We start from the raw sequence: 12,544 nt of genomic DNA, 5'->3' as shown, positions 1-12,544 counted from the left end.
CGGCCGACTGCCGCTCTTCTCTTCTGCCCAAGGAGACTGCCTACTGCCGCTCCTCCCTCCTGCCGAAGAAGACGGTCTACTCTGCTACCCCCGAGATGGCCTACTGCTGCTCCTCCCTCCTGCCGAAGGAGACGGCCTAATGCCGCTCTGAAGGTGCTGCCCCTGAGACGGCCAATTGCCGCTCCTCCCTCCTGCAGAAGGAGACAGCCTACTGCCGTTCTGAAGGTGCTGCCCCTGAGATGGCCGATTGCCGCTTCTCCCTCCTGCCAAAGGAGGCAGCCTACTGCTGCTCTGAAGGCGCTGCCCCTGAGACGGCCTATGCTGCTCCACCCTCCTGCAGAAGGAGACGGCCTACTGCCGCTCCCACCTTCGCCAGACGGCCAATTGCCGCTCCGAAGGCACTGCCCCTGAGACGGCCTACTGCCGCTCCACCCTCCTGCAGAAGACGGCCTACTGTTGCTCAAGAGGTGACCAGAGGCGTGCTGACTCCCCCACACAGGCCACGGCCAATTGCTGGGCCTTGGCTCCCTATAGTTGCGCCCCTGGGCAGCCACGGCCAATTGCCGGGCCCCACGGTCACAAGGAGGCATTGTCATCGCCCCTGCGTGAGGCAGGCGCCCGGCTTCCTAGCACCAGAGAGACCCCGCGAGGCCTAACGGCTTCCCCTGGCCTCCGGTCTCTACGCCTGGCCCTGGAGAAGACCCACCTGACGGACCCTAGTGCAGGTCGGTGCCGCAGCCCCTCCCTGACGGCGCCCCTTGACTCTGGGGACCGCAGTCCTCAGTCCCTCCAGGCCCTCCCCAGAACACCCAGGTGCGACCTCTCCACGCCCAAGAGGCGGCGTAAGACCTCCACCTCCGGCCGAAACCTGAGCCAGAGATTCATTGACCTGTTCGGCTCCAGCCTTGAGGGCCACACCCCTAAACCTAGCCCGGAGACTGCGGGCTCCTGCGCCACCTGCAGCCCTGGACGCGAGCGGACGCCCCTGCGAGCCGTCCCGTTCCCTCTCGGCACGCCCTCCCTTGGCGGTGCCCCTAGTCCGGCAGAATGATCCCCGGAGTGTCTCCCCGCCGCCCCCCACTACATGAGTGAATTATGTTAAGTGTGGTGTTGCCCCAGAACTAGTGAAGTGAAATTATGTTAAGTGTGACGTTGCCCTAGAAACAGGTTACAGTGATACAGTGACTTAATGTATGTCAAATATCGTGGCGAGTGAAATCACAGGTGGATGAGTAAGAACGAGTACAATGAGTGAGTTCTGAGGAATCCGACTCACAAGTGACGCCCTTGTAGAAAATCCGCAAGACTCTTCCCCGGAGGAATCCTCTGTAGTGAAAATATACCCATGTCCCTTGTTACCAGAAAATAATAGAGAAAGTGTGAATAATATCCTCCCGTTTATATTACCATAAACACAATGAATATCCAGTGTCCCTCCACTCCATCGCTTCCTAAAGAATCTCCTCCCAACAGCTAGCGTAAACGTAAACAAGAGATAGAATCAAATGTCAAAACCATTTTGCTATCAAATGATACTAAGTTTGAATTCATAATACTTACCCTCTCCCAATATTACTATAATTCTGTTCTGGTCCGTCACGAGTCCTTCCCCCTCCCCCCCCCACGTGTGAGTCTCTCCCCGCGCTCTCACGCGCGCCCGTGTTCCCTGTATACCTGTACACTAGACTTTCTGTATTGGCAACAGTACTACAGTAGTTAAGCCAGTATCCTGCGAGATACTAATATCCTAGTTAAGGCTTTATTTCTTTGTCCTATATTGTGTTGTAATATCTGCTGTTTTTGTCCTGTGTCTGACTGTGGTAATATAGGTGTAATGGTTATTGCCTGAAGTTTTTGTGTCCTGCCTCTCTTCATTGCACTGAGCTCCGGTCTCGAAAGAGGACTCCGCTACAAGTTAGGTGCTTTAGGACCGAGGAGTCGGGCCATTTTCACCTAGCATTACAATATATATATATATATATATATATATATATATATATATATATATATATATATATATACACAAGAGGTGCTACCCAAAAGTTCCAGTAATTTGAACAGAGGGAGCCAATCGTTTGGAGTTTTGCCTTTTGCCGCTAGGAGGAGTCAGCAGCACCCCTTGTGTGTCAGTGTGGCCCAGGCCGTTTTTGCGAGTGATCGTGTTGTTGAGCTAAGCTTACTATTGTAACGTGGTGTGCAGGTGGCTTGGCAGTTTTTCAATGGCGCAGCAATGTCAAGTCGTTGTTGATCATTTTCTTCAATATCCAAGGGACTGTTCACAAGGAATTCGTCCCAATGGTCAATCTGTCAGCGGAAAGTTTTACTGTGAATGTTATGCAGCATATTTTGCACCCAACTTCTTGGGTTCAGATACGGATGCGGGCCTTGGGTTCTTCCATTCTGGACCGGGCAAGAGTATGAAGACAAGGGATAGGGCTCCAACACAGGCTAACCAGTTCCACACGTATATTACCTTACAAACAGAGTACAATCGTTCACATGCTAGTACATCGACTGAAAGAACGACACCCAGCAATGACACAACACCCCCAGGAGGCGACAACAGAGGGTTAGATGGAGCAAGCGGGGCGTCCGTGCTATATGGGCACAGGTTCTGGGTAGCTGCATGCCCCTTCTTCCTGGAGCCGGCCCGACCCAAACACTTCATCCCGGGCGATTTACCCACTTGCCAGCCTGGCCACCGTCAGGATCGAGGTGGAGCTGAACCTTATGCTCTATACAGCCCCTCGGAGATGACCTCCAGCCACTTCACTTTAGAGACGGCCTCCAGCCGCTCCACACTAGAGATGGCCTCCAGCCTCTACCCCATAGAGATGGCCTCCAGCTGCTCCACTATAGACACGGCCTCCAGCCGCTCCACACTAGATATGGCCTCCAGCTGCTCCACATAAGAGATGGTCTCCAGCCACTCCACCTGGGCTACCTGCAGCACCAGTGACGGTACTGAGGACACGACGCCGGCAATGGCCTCCTGCTGTGCCTGCAGATGAGAGATGGCCTCCACCCACTCTACGCCCGCACGTCACCGTCCCACACCCTACTGCAGTAGTTCTAGTCTCCAGCCAGAGAGTCCCCTGCTAGCAGCCTGGTGGCAAGGCCCTATACTGTCCCCTGGGCTTCTCCCTGGAGCCAGCCCCTGATGAAGGCCTGCTCCTGATAGACCCCTCCTCAGGACAACGACGCAGCCCCATCCTGATGGTAAAGCACCAAGGAGCCTCCAGGTTCCTGACAATGCCCCCAGCACCCTGGGGCAAGGCCTCCCCAGCTAGCAGCCTAAGCAATGCGGCTCTCCTACCAAGCGGATACGGAGATGCTTGAAGAAGCTGTTTGGCCCCTACCCTGCCAGTCAGACCCCTGTGCCCAGCCAGAACATGCAGAAGGGGATGACAACCACTCCTACCCACGGAGTGACTCAGTGCAGGTGGTATAGTGAGTGCACGTAAAAGTCAGTAACAAAAGTGAACTCCAAGAGTGACAGTGCCTAGAAAGTAAAGTGAACTGAAGTGCCATGACAGTGACAAGGCTCCCGTAAGAGAGAAACAGTGACCGCTCATACTCAGCACCCCCTCTCTTTTTGCCCTTGTGACTGTCAGATTCAATTCTCCCCCCCCCCCAGTGACAATATCAATACCATATGCACTCTCGGAGCTAATGCCAACAGTGAATATTGAAATGCGTGCTCCCACCGCAAGACCCTCCACCCCGCTATGGAGCCGCAGCCCCACCCCCACCCCAGGAGGACACCACAGTCGGCCAGGTGAGCGAGACACTGGCCCAGAGCGAGACGGGCTCAGGTGTGCTCTGATACTGTGTCCCTCTTCCCTTCAACCGGCCCAGCCATGATGTCGCAGGGATGCGAGACTACTTCTCGGCCGGACCAGCCCTCATCAGGATCGGGGTGGGACTGCTCCAGACTCAGTCCCAGGCAGCACCACGGTAATGGCCACAGGACATACCGGGGAGGGAATGGCCATTGTATGTCCCTCAGCTGTTTCCCCCTGCGCACCACGATGACAGTCACTGTACGCATTGGGGAGGGAATGGCCACTGTATGTCCCTCACCACCTCCTCCTCCTCCTCCGACGGGAGTAGCACCGCAGTAACACCACAGGACATACCGGGGAGGGAACGGCCACTGTATATCCCAGAGCCACTTCTTGTCTGGCAGGCAGACCTGCGGCAATGGCCACTGTACGTGCCGGGGAGGGAATGGCCACTGTACGTCCCTTATTTGCCTCTTCCTCCTTCGGGAGCAGCACTGCGGCAACGGCCATTGTATGCACCGGGGAAGGAATGGCCACTGTACGTCCTTCTGCTGCTAGCCCAAGGATCTGTGGAACCGCAATGATGGCCACTGTACATGTTGGGGAAGGGACGGCCACTGTATGCCCTTCGTCCACAGTCCCCAGGGTTCTCCCAGAGGAGAAGATCCCTTGTGCGGCCCACTCTCCACCTTGCAGCTGTGTGGGACGCCCCTCTGTCACTCCCTCTAGGTGTGTTTCCCCGGAGGTGCTGCCATTCCAGGAGTGTTGGCAAGGCACTGTCACTGAAGGTGGGATCCACGCCCTCCAGCCTGCCCCTGGACAATACCGGGTCCTGACGGATGCCCCGTGGGCGAGGTGCCACAGTCAACCCCTGACGGCGCCCCAACTTAGAGGTGACCACAGTCCCAGGCCTCCCAGGGCCAGTCCTCGGACCCCAGGGCGGGACCACCCTGCCCCCACTCACTGTCGGCCCTCTGCCCAGAGTGAGAAGTGGCAGGCCCGACTCCTGACTCTGTTTGGCCCCAGCCCCGAGGGCCCCTCGCTAGGACGAGGCCCTGACAGAAAAGGGCCTCCCTGCACTCCAGACCAGAAATGCGCCTGGGCCGTGACGCTCCCGAGAGCTGTCCCTTGCCTTCTGCAGGAGGGCTCACCAGTAGTTGAAGTTGAAGTTGTTGTCGTTATTTATCTGGTCCCAATCCGCCAAAGGCGCTCTGCAGGACCTTCACGTATGATTTAGATCAAACCCAATACAGAAATCACAGTGCGTATCCTTCTCTGTTGAATCCTCCAGGTCGTAACATTCTGAGAACAAAAATGTCTTTAACTTGTTTTTAAAACTCTTTGTGCCCTCGATCACCCTTATATCAAGTGGAAGACTGTTATAAAGTCTTGGGGCAGCAAACTTGAAGGCACGAAAGCCAATATTGGATGAAACTCTAGGCTCCAACAGCGTCAGTCCAACATTAGCTCGACGAGTGTTGATGCCATCTTCAGATGGTTGAACCACATGCAACAGGTCTCTCAAATATGATGGGCAACCAGTGTGGAGTGCTTGATGAGTCAAAACACACACTTTAAATTTAATTCTAGCCTTGATAGGCAGCCAGTGAAGCTCAATCAACACCGGAGTAATTCTATCACGAGGAGAAACACTTTTAATCAATCTTGCAGCCCTGTTCAAGATATTCTGCAATTTTTTGAGCTGTATCTTTGGCAGATTGCAGTAAATTGACTTACAATAATCCACTCTGTTAATTACACAATTTATCACAAGTTTCTTCACAGAACTCTCATCTATGTATTTCTTAACAAAAGCAATATTCTTTAAATGGTGGCCAGAGATCCTAACAACATTATTTACCTGAGCAGTCAGGGACAAGTTACAATCTAGTAAGACACCCAGATCACGAACTCTATCGGCAACATCAACTGGATTGCCATTTATATTCATATTAATATTGCTCAAATTTCTTATTCTGTCCCTGCTGCTTACTATCATGTACTCAGTCTTATTTTCATTTAACTTGAGCTGCTTAAAATCCATCCATTCTCGGACACTCAAAAGAATACTATTTAATTTCACAACAGTGTCATCTATTTCATAAATGGAAAAGTAAAACTGAGTATCATCAGCAAATAACTTAAATTTCAGTCCATGTCTTTCCAACAGTTTAGATAAACCAATTGTGTAAATACAAAACAGAACTGGACCCAGCACACTGCGCTGGGAGACACCTCTACTCAACTTTTCATTTGAAGAAAATGAATTACCAATTTGTACACAATATTTCCTATCCAACAAGTAGTTTTCTAGATACCTCAATGCTCCATCCATGACCCCAGTAGATCTTAGGTCATCTAAAAGCAGCTCATGAACAACAGTGTCAAAGGCAGCACTCAGATCAAGCAGAACCAACATCGCACATTTACCGTTATCAATTATTTCCAGTAGATCACTGACTACAGAACACACTGCTGTCTCCGTGGAATACAATTGTCTGTAAGCTGACTGACTATCTGGCAAAGCATTTACACTTTGTAAGTGATCAAGTAACTGATCTAGAATCACATATTCCAGTACTTTAGATACATATGACAAATTTGAAATTGGTCTGTAAGAACTCAAGCTTTGGTAATCAAGTGAACCCTTCAACACTGGTTTAACAATGGCCGTCTTCTCAGATACAGGAAACTTACATGTAGAAATACTAGTGTTCACAATCATCACCATAATATCTATAAAGCTAGAAAAGTTTTCAGCCTCCACCACTTCAGACATAGGAATTGGATCCATTGCACAATATGTCTTCTTAGCCCCTGGGGGTAGGGTTTTTTTTCAAGAATACTCCCCCAGTATCCCTGCTTGTCGTAAAAGGCGACTAAAAGGGTTGGCGGAGGGTTAGTGCCCCTCTCCGGAAAACAACTAACTAAAAAAACAAACAAGAAGCCTCGGACAAGGACTGACCAAACGTTGACGACCAAGTAAGGGGAGCAAATGATGAGGTGAAAGAGAGAGAGATTGTCCAGGTGCTTGAGGATGCGAAAGTGGATGTATGTGGAATAACTGAAACAAAATGGAAAGGAGAAAGTGTGAGAGAATGGGAGTATGGATGGGGTATATGTGCAGGAGTACGTGAGAATGAGAGGGCAAAGGAGTGAGTATGTATAGTTGTGAGTAAAAGATGGAAGAGGAGCATAAGACAGTATGGATCAGTTGGATCAAGGATTGTGTGGGTAAAGCTGAAAGTTGGAATACAAATGTGGGCGATTGTGTGTGTGTATGCGCCAACGCAAGATCGTGCTAGAAGAGTGAGAGAAGAGTTCTGGACAAATGTAGAAGTGTGCATGGAAAAGTTTGGAAGGAATGAGAGAGTGTTTTTGATTGGTGATATGAATGGTAAAGTTGGGAATGTGAAGGTGGATGGAATAGTTGGTGAGTGGGGTGTGCCTGCTGAGGTAGATGAGAATGGGAGTGCGTTAGTGGACATTTGTGCTGGGAGGGGGTTGGTGATAGCTAATACCCTCTTCAGGCATAAAATGATCCACAGGTATACATGGCGAGTGATGAGAAGGGTGGGTGGTGAACTGAGTGAAAGGAAGGCAATGATTGATTATGTGTGTGGATGAAAGGATGCGAAGATGTATATTGGATGCAAGAGTTTATAGAGGTTGGGGGAGTGGACTTTCTGACCACTACTTGGTGGTGGCCAGAATTAAAGTTCAAGTAAGATGGAGGAATAGAAGAAGGGAAAGACGAGAAGAAGGAGTAGTTGCAAGGAGAGTGGAAAGGTTACAAGAGGATGAGAAAAAGGCAGAGTATAAGAGAGAAGTGGAGGAACGATTGGGCAAATATGAATTGGAGCAGATGGGGGACGTGGAAGGTGTGTGTAGAATATTTACAGAAGAAATATGTGCAGCATGTGATGTGGTGTGTGGAAGGAAGAGAAGACGGAGGGGGTGCAAGGAACAGCGTGGTGGACTGAAGAGGTGAAACGGGCTGTGGCACAAAAGAAGAAAGCATACAATGAATGGATGAGAAATAGGGGCGTGGAAGAAGTTGAGAGGCGGAAGAGAGAGTTATATGTAGAAAGAAAGAGAGAGATGAAAAGATTAGTAAGAGAGAGTAAGAAGAGAGTGGATGAGGAATTTGGAAGGAATTTGAGTGTAAAGTGGAGGGACTGTAAGAAAATGTTCTGGAAAGAGGTGAAAAGAGTAAGACAGGGTGGAAGTGAAGTTAGCAGGGGAGTGAAAGATAAAAATGGTAGATTACTAGTGGAGAAGGGAGAAAAAGTGAGCAGATGGAGAGAACACTTTAAGGAATTGTTGAACGTGGAGGATGGAAGTAATGCGAGTATAAGTGGCTGGGGAATGGCTGGGAGAAGGAGGGAGGTGAGAAGACAGGAAGGAATCAGTAGGATAGAAGTTGTGGAAGCAATGAAGAAAGTTAAATCAGGGAAAGCCCCAGGAATTGATGGAGTGTGTGGTGAAATGCTGAAGCATGGGGGAGAGATAGTAGTAGAATGGATGTGGAAGATGTGCAGATTGGCCTGGGAGGAAGGTAGAGTCCCGGAGGATTGGAAGTCAGGTATAATTATTCCCTTGTACAAAGGAAAAGGGGAAAAAGAAGTGTGTGGTAATCATAGGGGCATTTGTCTTCTTAGTATAATAGGAAAAGTGTATGGTAGGATACTTATTGACAGAGTTAGAGAAAGAACAGAGAAATTAGTTGGAGAAGAACAGGGAGGCTTTAGGAAGGGAAGAGGTTGTGTAGATCAGATATTCATTCTCAGATCTTTAGTGGAAAAGTTTCTAGAGAAGGGAAAGAAGTTGTATGCGGCTTTCATGGATTTGGAGAAAGCATATGACAGGGTGGATAGACTAGGATTGTGGAAAGTGTTAAAAATATATGGAGTAGATAGGAAGTTGTTGAATGCTGTGAAGAGTATGTACGATGGTGCGAAGGCTGCAGTGCGTGTGGATGGTGAACTAAGTGAATTTTTCTCTTTGAAAGTTGGGTTGAAACAGGGATGTGTCATGTCTCCATGGTTGTTCAATCTGTACATGGATGGGGTAATAAAAGAGGTACAAGGTAGGGTAGTGGATGTTGGAGTGGCCCTGGTGAGAGAGGATAGTGTTTGGAAACTCCCTGTACTGTTGTTTGCAGATGATACTGTGTTGTTGAGTGAAGACGAAGGGGAGCTGCAAGGCTTGGTGGATGAGTTTGAGAGAGTGTGTAAGAAACGGAATCTAAAGGTGAATGTAGGGAAGAGTAAAGTGATGGTCTTTGAGAGAGGTGAAGTCAGTGAATGTACAGCGAGGTTGGATGGTGAGGAATTGGAAAATGTGAGTACGTTTAAGTACTTGGGTAGTGTGATGAGTAAGGATGGAGGTTTGGAGGGTGAAGTGCTTGAAAGGGTACAGCAGGGAAGAAAGGTTGCTGGTTCTTTGAAAGCAGTGATAAGAAACAGGGAAGTGAGCATGGAAGTGAAAAAGTTACTACATGACAGTATTGTGATACCAACTCTAACGTACGGAAGTGAAGCTTGGACGTTGTTGGAAGGACACAAGTCAAGAGTGAGAGCCGTGGAAATGAGTTATTTAAGAGAAGCCTGTGGAGTCACATGGAGAGACAGGCTGACGAATGAGGATATAAAGGAGCGTTGTGGTGTTGATGTGGATGTGATAGGAAGCGTTATGAGGAACACACTGAGGTGGTTTGGCCATGTGGAGAGGATGGAGGGTGAAAGACTGACGAAGAGAGTGTATGTGAGTGAGGTGGAGGGGGAAAGAGGGAGGGGGAGGCCGAGGATGAGATGGAGAGATGGGGTGGAGAGGTATATGAGAGAGGGGGATGTGAGTTGGGAGCAGGGCAGTGAAATGGCGGGGGACAGGGCGACTTGGAGGCGATTTGTTTGTGGCCACCCCAAACGGGATTGAGGCGTCTGGCAATAGATAGATAGATAGATAGATAGTCTTCTTAGCTCTCTTAATAACTCGAATAAGAATATCCTTATTTATCATCTTAAAATGCAGCAATTTAAGCTCGGTGTCTGGCTCACTAGCAGCCAGAAAAGGCACTTCAACAAAACTGTTTATTATATTCACAATCTTATTTTTAAAGAATCCCAAAAAAGCAACTGCCAGATCACAATCACTAAAACCATCTGGGAGTTTTTTCTTCTTTGAACATCCAGTTAGATCATTTAAAAGTTTATAGGGCTCCCTCCGACTCCCGGGCGCCACCTCGAATGAGCCCAGACATAGGCAGCCCGGTGACGACACAGTGAGACCCCATTGTCGTATTAGAGACTTAAGAGTGACAGTGTCTGTGTATGCTAGAAACAGTGAGACAGAAATACCACCCGTAGCGTGCCTCTAACCCAATGTGCTCAGAGTGCTGTGTTAGTACCTAAGTTCCCAAGACTAGAGCAATATACAAGTGTGTGGCGATACGTAAGTGCTGATAGACCAGTGTACTACGCAGAGTCCAAGGGACATAGTATATGAACAGTGTCACCATACCTATGTGATATTTTCTTGTATAATAACTCACGTGTAATTGCAGTGTCTATGGACGTAATGTACCAATATTAACTAACCTGTCACTGTATCCATTCCACATTCGATGTACCATTGTATGTACATTGTAAGAAAGTTGGATTAAGGCAATATATGTGTAAAGGTGTCTTGCCGAGTTTTTATGCCCTGTTCCTTTGTAAGTGTTCTATTTCCGGTCTAGAAAGAGGACCCCGCTCAGTCGCTGGTGTCTTTAGAACGAGAAGTCGGTCTAAAAACATCCAGCATAACAAATATAAGAACTCACACAGAACCAGGAGCCACTAACTTAAGAGACTGTGCAGTAGTGAAACCTCTAATCCTATGGCACTAAGACTGATACAGTGAACTGTTACCATCCCACACTCCCCAAAAAACATTGAACTATTGGAACAATAATGGCCCAATACTGGTTTTCCTGTACAACAAGTATTGGCCCGATACTTCCAGATTCTATCTATCTGTCTATCTATTGCCAGACGCCTTCCGGATTCTACTGTCAGTAATGAGCCAATGTAAATCCATTATCTGTTTGCACCCCGGCCCATTAACGGCAACGTATCAATCTGATTATGGGCCAATTATTGTGTTCCATTATAGTTCCAATATCCGAAGATAAGATTTAAATTCATGCCCTCATTTTTCATGGAGCTCACCCAGATTTCATTAATTTGCCAAGACCGTATGATGTCAGGCCAAGCTCTCCTTACTTCCTGCACTGCTGTCAAGTGATGAATGTCTGAAATGAGAGAATTTAAATTACTCGTATAGGCGGTGTAATGCTAGGTGTTTTAGGGTCGGCTTCCCGTCCCTCTAACGCCTAGCGTGTAGCTGGGTTCTCCTTCTAGACCGGAGCTTAGACAAATAAGAGTGAGGCAGGACACAAAAACCCAAGGCAACAACCTTACATGTGTATTGCTAAATTCTACAGTGGAACGGGTAGATGTCACAAGAGTAATTATACGGAACAATTATAATCCTTAGGCCTCGATTATGGGTGTTAGTATCACACAGGATACTACTTGGGACAAGATTGGATAAGGTGAATAGCATTACAATCTGTGTCCCTGCATGTGTGAGGCGACTAAAAAGGGCCCATTTATCTCGTCTTTCTCTCCATGTCCTTTTTTCTTTTGTAGATATTTCTTTTTGTAGATATTTCCATGTTTCTTCAGGCCTTTATCAATTTGGACATTCGGTTTCATGAGATGCATAGTCTAAGGACTTCCCTCACCAATTCAACACCACTACAACGATGTAAAACAGCTTCAACATCACTATCGCTTCATCGTTAATACAACACTATCTTTTCCCTTTCTTCTATTACCTTTCTCTGCATTAAAACTATAAAGGATAAGTTCTGCACTGCAGCATCCTATGGCGGTGTTTTATACTCTTGGCTAAATGTACCCCATATGATTCGTTGAACTACACACACCCACACACACACACACACACACACATAAATCATAATCCATATATGTTTCTGTACTATAAGCTACGAATGTGGGTGTTTCAATATGGTGGCCAGTCACAAGCTCGCGGCGGATATAGCCCTTCCATATTATAGAGGTCAGTGGTACGAATAGACGCCACAAGCCCATATCGTACTGGGTGACCGTTTGTCAAGAGTTGGTTGTTTTACGGGTAGGGGCACTCAAAGTATCTAGACTACATACTCTGGGGGCACTAACCCTCCGCCAACCCACATGTTGACACGTAGGAAACACGTATGGGTTGGTTATATGGTTACCACCCAGCCTTATAAATGGTTTTCTGGCTTACGACTATAGAAAACCATTAGGCTTGTCACTCAATGTAAAACCACCTGAAAAGGAAAGGGGAGTGATAAAAAAGGACAGAAAAGATGGACAAAACGGAAAGAGAGGAGGGTAGACGGAAAAAGAATGATAAAGGTGAAGGAAGAAGTAGGCAGCACTACATCAAGTGAGTGGATGATGGTTGCCACCAAACAACGGACCGATATGTGATCTAAGGACTCTCATCAGAGGGCACAGTAAAATGGATCTCATATCCTTTCATTCATAAATCAAGCCTTCAGTATTCCCCATACTTTAACTAGGCAACTTAATCCATCCATTTCTCTCTCTCTCTCTCTCTCTCTCTCTCTCTCTCTCTCTCTCTCTCTCTCTCTCAAAAAAAAAAAAAAAAAAAAATCCGGTATGAATTGCACTTAAAATGTT

Source organism: Coenobita brevimanus, chromosome 50, assembly GCF_032717465.1.
Source record: "Coenobita brevimanus isolate Jiangsu-jjx chromosome 50, ASM3271746v2, whole genome shotgun sequence".
NCBI lineage: Eukaryota > Metazoa > Arthropoda > Malacostraca > Decapoda > Coenobitidae > Coenobita > Coenobita brevimanus.
This window is presented reverse-complemented; position numbering follows the sequence as displayed.